This window comes from Helianthus annuus, chromosome 12 (genome assembly GCF_002127325.2).
Source record: "Helianthus annuus cultivar XRQ/B chromosome 12, HanXRQr2.0-SUNRISE, whole genome shotgun sequence".
NCBI lineage: Eukaryota > Viridiplantae > Streptophyta > Magnoliopsida > Asterales > Asteraceae > Helianthus > Helianthus annuus.
In genome coordinates, this window is record NC_035444.2 from 21,681,004 (window position 1) to 21,697,196 (window position 16,193).

General features: G+C 35.5%; 2 long non-coding RNA genes across 3 annotated transcripts; one reads left to right on the forward strand and one right to left on the reverse strand.

Annotated features, from left to right (window-relative positions):
* Nucleotides 1-1,312: 1,312 nt before the first annotated feature.
* Nucleotides 1,313-4,895, reverse strand: LOC110894339. Of its 2 annotated transcripts, XR_002566256.2 has the most exons (7): nucleotides 4,596-4,895; nucleotides 4,040-4,190; nucleotides 3,636-3,952; nucleotides 3,217-3,525; nucleotides 2,936-3,028; nucleotides 2,418-2,481; nucleotides 1,313-1,627 (listed from the first exon to the last, which is right to left on the reverse strand). It is a non-coding gene; the product is annotated as an uncharacterized LOC110894339 (long non-coding RNA). The 2 variants fall into 2 exon arrangements; XR_002566255.2 differs by lacking the exon at nucleotides 2,418-2,481 and having other exon boundaries at nucleotides 4,596-4,894.
* An 8,242-nt stretch (nucleotides 4,896-13,137) lies between these two features.
* On the forward strand, nucleotides 13,138-14,646 carry LOC110896481. The gene is made up of 3 exons (XR_002567934.2): nucleotides 13,138-13,232; nucleotides 13,347-13,434; nucleotides 14,526-14,646. It is a non-coding gene; the product is annotated as an uncharacterized LOC110896481 (long non-coding RNA).
* Nucleotides 14,647-16,193: the final 1,547 nt, after the last annotated feature.

Sequence of the window (16,193 nt, forward strand, 5' to 3'; positions counted from 1 at the left end):
GCAGAATTATCAACAAAAATAGGAGTAGTTAAGAATTCAAAACCATAGTCGCGCATTTGGTGTTGGATCCACAAAACTTGGGAGCAACAACTTGAGGCAGCAATGTACTCGGCTTCACAAGTTGATGTAGCGACACAAGTCTGCTTCTTGCACTGCAAGGTAACCAATCGATTTCCTAAAAACTGACATCCAGCGGTTGTGGATTTGCCATCAATTTTACAGGAGCCCAAACCCAAACCCAAACCCAAACCCAATCCCCATTTTCTAATGGGCCCACCTGTTAATGTATTTTGTGTCTTCGCTTGCACTTTTGTCAAACATGTATAAACGATCTTTGTTTTGGTTATGTTTTTGTTGTTTAGATGTAAGTTGACCAAGTCAAACATCCTCATTGTTTGACCAGGCAGGTGCATCCCCATAGCACAAATCCTAAACACCCAACAATAGACGCTGAAGTGGCTCGAATGGTCAATGTACCGAATAGACTAGCCACCAAAAAGTAAAAAAGGTTTAAATTTCCTAAAAAATAAAAAATCAAATCAGAATGAAAAAAATCAGCAAACCTAAAAGGCCAGGCATTAAGTAGGATGACTACCCACAAGGCATTTGGTCTCCTTATTTCACCTGATTCCCAAAGGACACCCCCCTTCCCTCTGATCCAGCAGGATCTATTAAACACCACACACGCAGGTTTCTTTCTGACAAAAAGGTTTCCAAATCTTTGCATGGCACTAGAAACAAAAAAAGAAACGGAGAATAATTTCCTATTCACAAAGATTTGATCCCACCTTATACCTCCCAGGTATAGACTAACCTCCAGTCTAAACAATCCTAACACCCAAAACAACAGCTGACTTAACTCTGCACTTAGAAAGAGCAGCAGACTTAAGAGAATACACACACCCACAACACAACCCTTAAACATTAAAAACAAACAAAGAGGAAAAAGAACTATGGAAACCCACTCACACCAATACACCATTTAGCCACCAATACACCATTTAGCCACCAATATTGCCACCATTTAGCCATTGGTTTTTGCAAATTTTGATACCATTTAGCCACCTATATTGTCACCATTTATCGCCGATATTGCCACCATTTAGCCATCATTTTTCACACAATTTGCGAGTTTTGATACCATTTAGCCACTAATATTGTCACCATTTAGCCACCATTTTTAACACAATTGCAACCATTTGCTACCATTTATTTGCTACCATATATTGGTTTTTAGTTCTGGTTTCTTTTATCCCTGCTATTTTCATCAAAATTACATATCTATAAAACTACAAATAATATAAAAAAAGTCTAATAAAATCCCAAAATTATATAAAACATCTTGTTTTCAAAAGCATATAAAAAATACCAACTAAAATATAAACTAACTAAAATTATCCTAATAAGATAAACATCTAAACATTCAAAACCAAGTGTTTATAGCATATCTTCGAACTGTAGCTGTTAACATAGCTTCAATTTGTGACATCCTATCAAGCAACGCATCTTTATCCACCTTATCTTTTTCTTTGTCAGCCAACAACCCCGCAATAATTCCATTGAACTTTTCTTTTTCTTCATCTTTTTCCTTAACGAGCTCCCTGATAACTAAGTTCAACTTTTCAATCTACAAAATAACCAATGAATAGAATCAAGAAATCAGAATTAACGAAAACTAATAATGGGTCAAGTTGGTTGCAAAGAAAACAAAATACAATTGTGAGCTACAATTCAAGTGCTAGAAGCTAAATAGCATGTTCAAGTTTGTTTACATATTAAAAAGGAAATTATACCTAATTTTAAAAACATTTTTTTGTATGGAACAACCCGTAAAGAAGGTGTAATCAAATCATTATGAAATTCCTTAACATTCTCACTAATTTAAGAGCATCAAACCTAACATAAAATGGGCTGTTCGAGCATGCTATCAGCTATGTAACGGATCAAAAGACTAATTTCTCAATACATGTCGGGTTGACATACCAACAAACTTTGTATTTTATAAATAACTAATTTGTTGAATACGATTATGGAAACAATAAAACTCTACATCAATTTAATAGTCTAAAAGCAGTTAAGCACACTTTGGGCTACCTTCGAAGGAGTTGACCCATCTATACTTACCTAAGTTTTCAAAGTATACCTAAGTACCTAACTAACTGACCCGTTGGAGACAACATATCCTAACCATGTCATTTCTAAATATCAAAAACTTCAATATCCTTTAACTTTATACATCAAAAATCACCATGATCCAAAATCATGACACCAAAAAGATCTCATTTACACAGTCATACTTCATCTGCCACTAAACGTTTAACCTTTTTTACATATGTAACATCATGCCTCTTTTATAGAATACTCAAATGCATCGATCATCAAAATTCCAAAAGGGTAAAAACTAGAAAGATAATTACCACTTTGAGAATAAGTCAAACAAGCAGAGTTATATTCTTCAACTGGCAACTTTTAGATGCTCTACTGCAGGTTTAAAAACAGTATCATAAACACCCCATATAACAAGAAATGATCATATCATATAAAGATTCAAACTTAAACTTAAAAACCACATATATATTAGTTTAAAATCAGTATCATGAATAGACCTGGTAAACAGGTCGGTTCGGGTCATGGGTCAAAACGCGTTCGGGTCAAAACGTGAATTATAAAAACTTCAGCTGGTCACGAAATTCATATGGGCTGTGCACTTCAAGCTTTTTGAGACGTGGGGCCTATTAGGGGTGTTCACGGTTCGGCTTAAAACCGTGAAACCGCCCAAACCGATCATCGCTTTGGTTCTACGGTTGGTTTTTTCTCTATTTCGGTCGGTCGGCTTCAAAAATCTCAAACCGTAAATATCAAATATTATGTAGACATATATTATGTACATTCAACTGATAGAACTAAAAAAGTCACAGATGACAAAATCATGTACCAGGTAACTTGTTGGGTTTTCTGATCGGAACAAATTTCTCACCAAGAGCCAATGCAATAGGAGGACCAAATATGAACCCTCTTGCTTCAACACCTGCATTATGACACTAAATTCAGTTAGCAAAATCAAAGAATTAAAAAATTAACTAGAAATATTTTTTATTTTTTATTTTTTGATTTATTTATATTTTTAGCCTATCATGCCCAAATCCATCTTGACAACACTGATTATTGATAACATGGAGTTCAAAACTCAAGGTTTATATTTATTCGCATACTTACAGCATTAATGTCACTTCCACAGGCATTCTTAGTATCAGCCCTTCTAGCTTTAGCAACAGAAGTGGGAACTGTTGCTAATGGTTCAATCACAAGCCCATGATTACTATATTTAATATCAGTATCATCCAAATTTTGGTCTGCCAGAGTAGATCCTGTATGACTTTTATTCGCGTCAGAAGAGAATTGTTGAGCAGTTGGTTCAAAATCTTGAAAAGAGGCTGTATCCCCATCTTTTGCCACTAGCCAGTTTTTACCGGGACTTATATAACTTCTAGAAGACAACTAGAGACTGGAAAGAGCATGCCAAGCCTGTCAAAAGCTTAAATATTTAGAAAGTTCCATTTAATAAGAATATATATTATAAAAATTGAATAGCAACTGTTTTCGAAAGAGTAGAAGATCAACAACTAATGTGTTACCTTGTCGACTTGTGGACCATGTGTTGTTTTAACATTCTGACTTTCTGAGAGATACCAGCAGATGAAGACATTAATGTGTGAATTTCTTGCAAATAATTCGCTTTTTTCCTTCAGACACAACTTTATGATCATCTGATATCAACTGAAGCAGAGTTTCTGGTGTCATCACCTTTGAATTTCCCACGTAGCTCTGCAAGATCCTTTTCAAGTGTCTCTGCAAATCCAACACTTGAACCATCCACAACATCACGGCCATCAGTAAGTACATGAACACGTATCCTCTTGGCATCGCGTTCACTAGCACCTTTGAGCACCAACTGCAGACCAATAAGTTAGACATGATGGTTATCAATAAAAAGTAGATAGATAGTTGTTGGTCTGGTTATATGTTGAAACCTACACACCTGTAACTGATCAAGGCGTGAGTGCACGTCCACACCACTCATCAATCCAGTAAGGTACAAGGTGTTATTTGCGAAAGATTCTTTGATGTAACTGAAACCTTCGTCTTTGTAAATTTTTTCAGAGGCAAGAGCATTATCAACAAGTTTTGCACTAGTTGAACAAGTATAATCTTGTTAATAAACATAATCAACAATCAAGGATCATTATTATAACAACTTAAGAACCCTTATGTCGTTTTTAAATAGAAAACAACCAGAATCCTATATATCCCCAATTTACATTTTAGTGATATTTTCCTTTTGTAATTTGATAAAATTTTATGTTCATCCAAGCATGTCTAATATGCAACATAGATGATAAATCACCAAAGAATGAACAAAACCACACAAATTTGACACTGCATATGATCATCTCATTTGATTGTGAAGCTTAATTTTGTATACTCTTTCATAATAGATGTAAATTATTCAACAAGAATTTTACCAATAATGTAATACCGAACATCAAATTATCAAAAATCAATGACGAAAAATGAAAGGGGATTAGAGAAATCACCCTTGAGCAAAAATTCGTCCGGCACCAAGAGCATTATGCCCGACTTCACTGCTCCCCATGTCATCATCAGTTGGAAGCTCGACCTTCCTATGAGCCTTCACCAATCTCCACCGATCAGGGGCACTCGAAATCGGTGAAATCAAAGTGATTTTAGTTGACAGTACAGTTAAATCAAGTGCGGAAATCAAGAAAGAGTGGAGGATTTTTACCTTACCAGTGGATTACCATGGAGATTAGGAACCCTAATTACGAGAATTTGGTGAAACGTAGGGGAGCGGATGAGAAGCAAGAATTAAAATTTTGGGAGGGGGGTTATTTGGTTGGAACCTAATTAACTTTTCTTTTTAAACGAACAGATTCATTAGAAAAATAATCCCTCTATTTGAATTTTCATGTTGTCACCAATAACATGGTCACAATTAACAAATACTTTTTTATTTTTCAAGTTTTTGCGTATTTTTCTCACAAATTGCCACCGAAAATAAAAATGTGGCAAAAATTGCAACCACTTTGCTACCATATCATGGTAAATACGCTTATTTTCATTTCCGTGGCAAATCAGTGGCTAAATTTGCTATCATTTTTTTCGGTAGCAAATTTTGGTCACAATTGCCCAATTTTCTAGTAGTGCTGTCAAAATCAATTGAGAAACTTTTGAGTGATTTGTTCTTCTTGATTGACTGTGCTCTTGCTTGGTTGTGTGTAAATCAGGGATTCCGCATCTGTGTTTATGCATTAGATAACTTGAAATTACCTTGTTCTAAGATCCTTTCAGGGGCCTACACCACCACCTTTCCCAACATACCCAAACCGTTTTTGATTTTTCATCATTAAAGGCCGAAGGCTGGTTTCGTGCATGTGTGGCCTTCGTGTCTAACATGACACGAAGGAGGGCCTTCATGTATCTTGGAGTGTGTTTTGTGTGGCATCTTTATGCCTTCGCGTGTCTCCTGCTGTATTGCCTATAAATACAGCAGGATGGATTTCATTATGTAAGAGTGCATTTTGACAGAGTCTGGAGCTTGTTTTGGATATTATATGCTGTTACTCTGTCAAAATCAATTGAGAAACTTTTGAGTGATTTGTTCTTCTTAATTGATTGTGCTCTTGCTTGGTTGTGTGTAAATCAGGGATTCCACATCTATGTTTATGCATTAGATAACTTGAAATCACCTTGTTCTAAGATCCTTTCAGGGACCTACACCACCACATTTCCCAACATACCCAAGCCGTTTTTGATTTTTCATCATCCCCCCCCCCCAAAAAAAAAAGAAACTTCTTCTAAGTGGTTCCAACGAATCCAAGACACCTTGTGATGCTTTAAACAGAGAAAAGAAATACATAGGAAGACTGTTTAAATCCTTAATGACTTTTTTCGAACATCGGCATTACACACTTGGTTAACCCAACCCTGTTAAACTGAAACCTAAAAATAATAATCAGTCAGTCAAAATTTCAATAAAAATTTACTACAATTTTCAAAGAAAAATATAATAAGACAACATAGTTAGTACCGGAGATTGTAACCATATGTAGAACCTTTTAGAAAAATGAGACTTAAATTTAGGAATCTTTTATGTTTTGGTAAAATCATAGTGCTCGAGATTAGAAACCAACTTCCAATCCTCTGATGCTTTAATTGGAGGGCCATGTTACGATTTTTTTTTAAAGGAAAATTTCATTAACAAACACCCGAGCCCGAAGACCGAGCCGGGAACAACGAACCCACAATTACATAATTACATAATTACAAATTTACACCAATCAGACCACGATGTAGAGTTATTTCTAATCCCATTTTTAAACCACAAAAACCCCAACGATTTAACGTCGCTAAAAATCGAGTCTACCTTAACCTCCTTGTTCGAAAACACGGCATTGTTACGAGCTAACCAAAGACACCAACAGCCCACCCGAATGATGCCTTGCAAAACAGTCCTTTCCCCAGCCTTGCTATTCCCGGTTTTGTGGAGCTCCAGCAAGTCACGAATCGAGAAAGCGAAGATAGGTGGAAGACGACACCAATGGCTGATTTTCTGCCATAGGACCGAAGCAACGATGCAAGAAGTGAACAAGTGATCTACACTTTCCTCCTCGGACCGGCACAAAGCACACAGACCATCACCCACCATAATACCTCTTTTTCGTAACTCATCAACAGTAGGAATTCTTTCCTTTACCACTCTCCAAACGAAAACGTCGCATTTAACCGGTATCCAATTACACCAGTCTAGAATAAAGCTGTTGCCAAGAGGAGCGTTACTCTCCATCAACCTTCTGACAGAACACAGAAAATCCCGGAGCTATCACCCAACCATTTCCAGGAATCCGGACAATTAGAAAACGAGACCGAAGAAATGTCGGAGGAAAGGGCGCTAAATTCAGCGGCTTCATCCAAGCAGTCAGGGCCATGTTTCCAAAGCCAGCTCCCGAGGAGCCGATCACGAACCGAACAAATCTTAACGACCTCCAAAGCAAATAACATGGGATAAACCTCCTTCAGGGGAACCTCTTTCAACCACGGGTCAAGCCAAAACAGGATATCATCGCCTTTACCAACCAAGCCCCTAAACATCTTCCGAAGACAACTGTTTCATAACACCGGATTGTTGATCACCGAGACTATCCTTTGCCAAACTCCACCGAAGGTAATGCTAACCGGAAAAAGGACCACTTGGAACCGCCGGAGTGGAATGCGTCAATAGTCTTTACCCACAAACTCTCCTTTTCACACTTACTAAGAAGAGCGACATTAAGGTTACCGAGTTTACAAATGCCCAAACCCCCCCTTTTCTTAGACGAAGCCACTAAGTCCCAAGCTACCCAATGGGTCCTCTTCGAATCGGCCGAACCTCCCCATAGAAACTTTTTAATTAACCCTTCAAGATCCCTAATCACTCTAACGGGCGCCTTGAATAAGGAGAAAAAGTAGTTTGGAATGCTCTGAAGGACGGATCTGATCAGAGTGATTCTCCCTCCGATAGACAGAAGTGAAGACTTCCAAAGAGAGAGTCTTGATTCGAAGACATCGTAGACTGGCTTCCAGTTGCTTATACGGTTCATGTTCGCCCCCACTCTAAGGCCCAGATATTTAAACAGGAAGGAATCAGAATTGCAACCAACAATGCTCTCCAACGCTAACACTTCGTCCTCGTCCACCCCAATGCCATAAAGATTGGATTTCCCGAGGTTGATGCGAAGCCTGAACATACATGAAAACATCTGAGAATTCTGATTATATTCAATGCGTTGTTTTCCTCCCATTCTCCTAAAATAAGGGTGTCATCTGCAAAAAATAAATGAGAGAGCGCCAGCCCGTCATTAGGGAGACTAATCCCCGAAACCACATTAACTTCTACCGCCTTATCGAAAAAACAAGAAAGAGCTTCCATGACCGCCACAAACAAGAAGGGAGATAGGGGATCTCCTTGTCTCATCCTTTTTTCACACATGAATTCAAAGGTTGGCGCCCCGTTATGTAACACCCTTGTTATTATTTTAAAGGTTTTCGTATAAATAACGAAAATAAACATGTAATTACGATTAAGTATCCTTAGAAAATACGAGTAATCTAAAACTTTTACAAGTTAAAAGTTTTCAACATAATATAAATAAGTTCGTCGTTTAACATAACAACGATACATAGTGCGGAAGCTTATTTCGCAATCGTGTTCTGTTCTTGCTCGTTGCTTGATCTTCATCCGGGCACTCTTGGCGATCACCTATGATCAAAACCAACTTAAAAGTTAGTTTTGATAGTCAAATATTAAGTTCAAACAAGTACAAGGGTTAAAAGGGCAAAATTTAAAAATTTTCCGGAGTTAGGGGCGTCGCGTGACGCCAAGGGCCTAGGCGTCACGCCTAGCCCTTGTTTTCACAGACTGTTGCTTTCAGCTGTTGCTGTACATACCCAACTCAACCCGATTTCACGGAAATGGCCATAACTTCTTCGTTATTGATCCGTTTTACCCGATTCTTTTTCCTACGCGTCCGTAATTTAATTCTCCATCATATGAAGTTAAAATCCAACATCCAACCTAAATAAATTTTGAGACTTTCAAGCCTTCGACTCGTTACCTTTTTATTAAATTTTACCCGTTTATGCATTTTATCAAACAAACATATTTGTTTGATTCCTACATCATCTACACTTCTTCAAATAAATGTTATATACCATATTAGGTTCTAATCACAGGTTTATTACACAATTTAAACCCATTTTCGCTCGTATGCTTATTTTGACCCGTTAAGGGTATTTACGCACTTTAAAGCTTGAAATCGCTTTCATTCATTTCTAGCATCTTATTCCTACATTTCTTATCAAGCAATCTTCAACTACAACTCTTTGTGTGTTGGATTACAATGTGTATATCTATATGTTCTAATTTTTGCCCTTCGGATTGTTATTTTACGGCAAGACTCAAATAGAGCTATTTGACTAACATATTACATCTTTCAACTTCTATACTTATTCTAAGTATCTATCTAATCATGAAATTCGTTTCCAAACAACTCTTAAGGGTTGTTTGTTCAATTTAGCCTACAAGGGCGTTTTGGTCGATTTTGGTCCTTCTTTTACGACGAAGGACTCTCACCAATTATTCGACCAAAATAACACTTTTAACTACAACATAATTATGCGTACCTGGCTCGGATCAACATGTTGACCCATTTTAATACCTTTCGCTATTAATATCTAGATAATAGCAATGCTAACCATGTGTTAATTCCTGTGATCATAAACTCAACATGCAATCATCAAATATTATTGACAAATGGTGTTAACAACACCATTTGACCCGTTTAGTCGAAATGACCAATTGTCATTATAAGATGGCACTTAATTACCATTTCACCCCTTAAACCTATCCCGGTTTACTTTTTGAAATCATCCAACTTGAAAGTCGTTTCCTGTTTTATTTGACCCATTATGACTTATGCCAAATGATGTCGTTTTAAATCCCTTTATCTATTCGTTAACCCATGTCCGGATTACCATTTCACCATTTTTACCCCTTTCTACCATAATTTATGGTTTCTGCCATTTTCGCTTGTTCCGACTAGCATTATATTGCGCCGGAACATCATGTTTCATGTACTTAACATAAATCGTATTCCATGCTCACAAATAAGCATTTTGTAATAAAAGTAAAAGGGCGTAAGCTTAACTTACCTCGCATCCGAACTACGCTTTTCCTTTCCTTCGTGATTCGTTTGATCCGCTCCCTCATCAAGCTTCCACCTAGCTTGTTACGCGTCAAACTATCATCATCATTTTCATGGTGGTTAGATTAGTCATTCAAGATCATGACCTTCACACCTTATGAATCTTTTACCACTATTCTTAATGAACCTTATCATAGGTCGGTTTGACTTTTAAAAAGTCAAACCACCAATTTACAAATATGAACGCACTAACAAGTTCACATGACTCGATTTAGGCATATTATCAACCACTTAGTGAGCGTCATCTTTTGAGATGCTACTTCTACTAACATGCTATCTAATTCATACCTCAAGTAACCATAAATCAACATGTAATTTTAGTTATTGTATGCATATATACACTTTGACCATCATAACCATGGGTTTAACTCTTGTGTCAAAACCCACTTCTAATCACTTATGAACTCTTAACAAAAATCTCTAATTTGTTTAAATAGTTCATTCATATGAATTAATATGATGTTTATACACATCAATTTCATCAAATCAACAAAACCCACTTAGCTCATACTTGGCTATTTGATAAATCACTGGTTTATGGCACAATTCTACAAGTTTGCATCTAGGGTTTGTTCCTAGACTTGTACCCACACTAATATCACTATAACATTGAACATTCATGCAAGAATTTCGTTCATGCATGTTCATCACAAATTCGAAATATCAATAAACATCGAAATTCAACATACCTTGTGATCCCCTAAGCTTGGTGATCACGATTTTATTAAAAGCCCCAAATTCTTGGCTTGATTTCTCTTTGATTTTGGGAATTTTTGTGAGTTAGGTTTCTTGGAAGGGAACCCCCCTTTTTCTCCTGTATACATCGACCAAAACACACACATATGTGTGTGTTTTGGTGTTTTTAAGTTTTAATTATAAACTTGTTTCCAATTGTCCACTTTTAGTGCCTCAAGGTTTTATTTCGATCTATTTAAGTTATAATCCATTATTTATAACTTAATCACATATTATTAACTAGGTTAATTATTCCTAGTTAATTTAATGGGTTCGGGAGTTATAACCCGTTGTATTTTAAGTCCCGTTAACTCGGGCTCTTATAAACTCAAACTCTTAAAACTTTGATTTGCTTGTATTTAATTATTAGGATTTCTTATTTAAATCCAGTTATTTACCTGGTTATTTTTTTTACTACTAACGGTACTTTACCCATCTTTTAGTATTAACGGAGTTTGATTACCAAACCCGTTTTCGGGGTGTTACAAGTCTACCCCCCTTAGAGAGGTTTCGTCCTCGAAACCTTTTCTTACATAATTCATTGAGTTTAAACTCAATGTATTTGATCCGAGAAATCTTTTAAACATCACTTATACCTTTAACCAATTGTTAGTATTACCAGATAAGTATGGTAACATTTTTTGGTCACTAATTGTCTACGTATCTCATACGACATAGTGCAACTTGAAATAACGTAATCTCATTATTCCCACTAGTTTAGTTAACTTAGCGATATCCATCGCTTTCATATACTATCGAACTCTTTATGAATCCGTTACTTTGACCCGTTTAAAGGTCTTTAGTGAAATCCTTCACTTTTAGCCACAAATTCTTTTGTTTTCAAATTTATTTATTCGGTTCAGTTATACCGAATCTACCACTTACAAGCAAACCAAATTTCTTGATTTGAATTGCTGACCTTAACCGGTCTCACTAACTAGACTTATTAGTCCAGTTACTTTCACCGCTCGCTTGGTTATAATGTGATTGTACCTCACATTGCATTTCTTGACCGTGATGTGCTCAATATTGGGGGATTTTCATTGTAAGTTTTTCGCTTCAGTTTTGCATTTCTTATAATATTGGGGGTGTTTTGATGTGCTCAACTTGTAGGAAGGGAGAAAAGATGGCAGTTCGTTTGATGACAGAGCGTTAGGTTTGCATTTCTCGTGGTGTTGATAGTTGATTTTGAAGGTCCTTATGTTTGAAGACCATGTGTTCGATGAAATGCCTAAATGAAAATTAATCAAGAGCTCAATTTTGTTTTTCCTAAATGCCATGTGTTCGAGTTTTGAAAGGTAGTTTCTTGAAAAACAATAATTAGTTTGATAATTATCATTAAGGTGCACATTTCCAATCTTCTTAAAATGTTATTTGTAACATGTCTTTAGAGACATCTAAGTTACACCAGAAAGGGGCTGCCAAAAAATAGGGTGTTATGAGCCGATTGGAAGTAGCATACCTGGTGCTCATAAAGTACTTCTTTTTCTTGTTTCAAATCATTAAGAGAAATGATTTTTTTTACTTGAGTTCATAAACAAAAAATGAGGTGTAATTTGAACCCATATCTTTCATATGCAAGTTCGATAGACCCATTGTAAGTCTTGATTGTTGATAATTAACTTGATATTAGTAAAAAAAACTAAGAAAATCAATGGTATTTAGCCCTATTTATTCTGTTGAATATCCCCCCTTTTAGTCTGAATCTCAATTGAAATATGCAGTCAATCGGCTATCTACATAGCTGCGCTCATAAATTAAGATCAAGTTACTCAACAGTACCTTTTGTTTTATCTATTGTTTAACCTAAAGAGTTATTAATTATAGGTTTACACCAGTGCCTTGAAGCTTGTGCGATTCATGGCCTGCACATAAAATCCAACTTATACACATAGAATTTATTAGAGAATTAGGATCAGTGATGATAAAATTCTTAGTTACCTTCAATGAATGTATGTTCTTTTGCAGCTTCGTTTTACTCGATTTAAAGGTTAGATATCTTATGGTGTCACCAGTGGGAGTTTATGTTGCTCCACCTTGTGACTGGAAACGCTTTAATTATTTTGAACCATGAAAGACATTAACATGTATCGTTCTATTCATATGTTTATGATGATTTATAGCTATAAGCGCCATTTGTTTATTTATTTATTATTTTCTATTGTAGATGCATGATGATGAGCATAAAACTGATAACCTACCAACAACCAGAGTTTAAATTTATGGTTTTTTATTGTTGCTTTGTTACAGCGCACTGGCGGATGTGTAGATACTCTTATCAACAACCATTTTGATTTTGTACATATGATTGTATTCACTTTGTGAAGAGGTGCCTATGCATATATGTAAGTAAATTTAAATAGTAAATGTGATTGCTGATTCCATACCTAAAAAAAGATGTATGTGTTTCTGTTCTAAGTTGTCTCTCTTGTAGTAGGTACACCATTAAAATCTGTATAATTATTAACGTGTTGTGATGGCTTAGGAGCATGAGGATGATGGAACATGTATATTCTTTAATGAAGGGATTCGCAAAAGGAAATGCCTTTCCCTATATATCTTCATGAATATCAGAATCCAAATGCTTCCAGTGATATCATTTCAGATGAAACAGTCTCAACATGGAACATCTTGATTCACCCATGTTCGAACAGAAAAATCCGGACCGTCAAAAATGTATGTGAATTTCACCCTTTGTTTTATTTATCTTATATATTATATATTGCATATACTCTTGTGGCGTTTTGCTAATACATTTTTTTTTTAAATTTTCATGTATTATTCATTAAGTTTTATTGTTATTGGATGGCGTAACTTAATGAATCCATAAGAAATCTCCATAGGGGATGCTTGTGTGTTCAAAGATCTATAAGGCAAGGTATGTTGTTTGTTTTAAAGGTTCCATAAATGTTCCAGTAGGTGATTAGGATGGTTTCAAATAGAAGCTCTTGATTGTTTTATGTTTGTTGTTTGTTGTTTTTAGAAAACAATTGGTGTATCTGAGGGTGTAAACGAGCCGGGCTGAGTCCGAGCTCGACTGGGCTCGAGCTCGGCTCGTCATATTTTTATGAAGCTCGAGCTCGGCTTGGTTCGAGCCTACTTATTTGAGGTCGAGCTCGGCTCGACTTGAGTTATTTTGGGAACAATCTCAAACAAAATTGATGCATGTCAGCTCGATCTCGCTTCAATATTGCTTGAACGAGCCAAAGCTCACTGTTATCATTATCATTATTATTATTATATTATATATAAAAAAATAAAATGGTGTTTGGACTCGTTTAGGCTCGCGAGCCTAAACGAGCTTTGTATTTTAGGCTCTGGCACGATAAAGAAATGAGCTCTATTTTAGGCTCGAGCTCGGACTCGTTAAAGCTCGGCTCATTCAAGCTTTTAACCGAGCCGATAACGAGTAGTTCTCGAGCCTCTGGGCTACACCCCTAGGTGTATCATTAGTCTTCTTTTGTGTAAAAAAATTGGGTTTTTAATAAAAAACTATATTTTATGATTGGCTTGATTGATAAGCGTGTAATATGTTAGATTAGAATAACATATTGACTAGATTATATATATATATATATATATATATATATATATATATATATATATATGGTATTTTGATCTTTTTTAACAAATTTTTAGTTACTGAATATCAAATTTTAATCAAATGTTTCATTCCATGTTTACTCTGTTTAATTGAGTTTGTTATCATGTTTCATTCCATGATCACTGTTATTGTTGTAATTAGTAAAAATACTTAAGTTATGTAATTTTTTGTACATATTACAATATATTATAGTTTGTATTCTACATATTATTGTAAATTTTTGTGCGCATTATCATATTTTTTTCTATTATCAACACCTTGTAATACACGGTCTATAACCTAGTTATATAATAAATATAATCGATGTTCAAATTGTAGAATATATATTTTTTTTCCAAATTAACAACACCCCATACTTCCTGCAGAGAAGAGGGATTGCTTATGAAATGTTACAGTGTGTACATGGATGAACAATAATAACCAAAGATGACGTTTAGGAACTTTATTGATCAAGTATGAAGAAAAACTCATTGATAGTTCACCAAGAAAAAGTAAGTTTTTAATGTTTTCATACCCTACACAAGTTGTAGTTGTAGTTCGATACTTATTTAGTTATTTTGCAGGTATAAAATGGTAGTTATTTTTACTATTATTGGGCAATATACGAAAGCTTTGTTTGGTAGACCTACCAACTTAGGGAACATATGATTTCCTCTAATGATGAAGTTATTTAAATTAAATCTGGTGGGTTGAGAAAACTTATGCTGGAGGCTGTTACGTTTGGTTACATTTTGTGGGATGTTGAGGGCTACGCTGGTTCTAGGTAATACCTGTAACGTTCCGTTTTTTTTTTTCGTAACTCTCCTTAATTAGATGGCTCGTCTTGTATTTCTTTTTTTTTTTTGTGTTTAAACCCTTAACCATTTCATGTTTTAAATAAGTTAGTTATGTATTTAAATAACCTAACTTCATATTATGTTCTTACCTAAATCTAATATGTCTCAAAACAAGAAACAAGGAAAATAAATGGCTATCCACAGCCCAGCGATCGGAACATGGGGCTGATCAGTTTTGTTCTTTTTTTTTAACCTTCCAACTAATATTTCATTTAACTAAATGATTAGTGATGTAAGTAATTAACAACAAAACAATATATGTCATAATATCTAGGTGGCACTAAAAAAAATATAAAAAGGAATGTATGATGGCAGAACCGACCGAACAGCCGCATGGTTGTTTCAATTGCTTTTTATTATTATTTAAACAACCAACTACTTGTAGTTAATGTCAACCAACTCAACCCTAATCACTTCCTTATAAATACCCAAGGCCTCCCAAGTCTTTTGCACTTTAGAAACACTCTCAAATCCCTCTCAATCACTCAAAATCGTTGCTGAAAGTTCAGGTTCGAGCAGATTCATCAAGCTTTACGAAAATGGGCATAACTTCTTCATTTCTTGTCCGTTTTCATCGATTCTTCTTCCTACTTGTTTGGATTGACCTGAGGAACATTTCCACAGGTTTTCCATGGGAAACCAAGGTCTGGAATGTCCCCAAATAGGCTCCAAAGTGGGCTGTTCGTTTCTGTTTTTATCTAAACTTTGTTAAACTCATCCAACTTGTGTCTAACACATCTCACACCTATGTCCTAATGCTTACAACCTCACTTATGGTTGGTTAAGCTTAAAAACAAGGTTGAGACACTATAAATCAGAGGTTAAAACCTCAAATACTTTCTGTTTTGTTAGGGTATTTTACCCACAAATCATGTAAAACTTAGATCTTGATGAATGAGTGATTATGGAACAACTTGGGTTGTCCTACATACAATACTCACATGATTTGATGATTTCTCTATAGTTAGGTTGTTTATGTTATTGTGCTAATCCTAGTTCGTGACCCTCCTTGGTTGTTTTTACATCAAGTGAAGTGGTGAACATTCAAGGGGTTCCTAAATGGAAGCATGTTCTTCCTACCCCATACATGACATCTATGATAACACGAGGTGCCTAAATGAAGATTCTAATCTTCTACCTCTACTTGAATTATTGGACTAAATAATATGTAGAACTTAACCTAGATATATATATACA